Source organism: Syngnathoides biaculeatus, chromosome 16, assembly GCF_019802595.1.
Source record: "Syngnathoides biaculeatus isolate LvHL_M chromosome 16, ASM1980259v1, whole genome shotgun sequence".
In the NCBI taxonomy this organism is placed as follows: domain Eukaryota; kingdom Metazoa; phylum Chordata; class Actinopteri; order Syngnathiformes; family Syngnathidae; genus Syngnathoides; species Syngnathoides biaculeatus.
Genome location: NC_084655.1, coordinates 7,309,857 through 7,310,688, shown reverse-complemented (window position 1 = coordinate 7,310,688; position 832 = coordinate 7,309,857).

The window sequence follows — 832 nt, the reverse complement described above, 5'->3', positions numbered from 1 at the left end:
CTCTGTAGTCTTTAATTATTGGATTGTGTAAAATACAAATGACGATTATTTTCATCTAAAAATACAGAATTAGCTGAAGGGAATATTTACCCTTAAAGATAATCTTAAAAATAAAAAAGATCGATTGACTGGTGACCAGTTTAGGCTGTAGTCTGCGTTTTGCCTGAGGCTAGCTGGGGTAGGCCCCAGCGCTCTCTGGAGTGTCCCCTTGTGAGGATAAGTGACTTGTAAACATGCAACGCTCTTGAACTAATATCTGATAAACTTTTCATATTTTAGGTGTGGCATTGGACAGACTTGTTTTTTTTTTTTTTTTTAACTTTAATTTTGTCTTGGCACAGCTATTTGATTTTGTATTGTCCCCATTACCTGACCTTGGAAAAGTGAAACAAAATGAATGGATTTATTTTGTATCTTTTGAAAAAATGTTAAACTTAAACATTTTCCATTTTTTAACATCTCTAGCTTTTTCCATTTCAGTTCAGAGGAAATGCTACTCGATACTAAAGAAATGTATGTAAACTTTTGACCTTAAACATAATATAAAACTCTCAGATATTCTCTCATTTAGCCTGATGAACATGCATCTTCTTTTTCACTCTTCATTTTTTAGTAAAGATGGAGTGTTATTGAAGATCTGGGTAGATATACAGGAATGTATGTTTGCTATACATAACTAAGGTCTCCACCCACCCGAACTGGAAGCAATTGTCTTTTGGGGGTGGGGTAAAGTTACTTTCTACGTTATGTGAAACGATTCACATGTGAAATGTGACTTTTTTTTTGGTGTGGCAGTAATACGCCTCTATAGAGCAGAAACAGATTTAGTCTG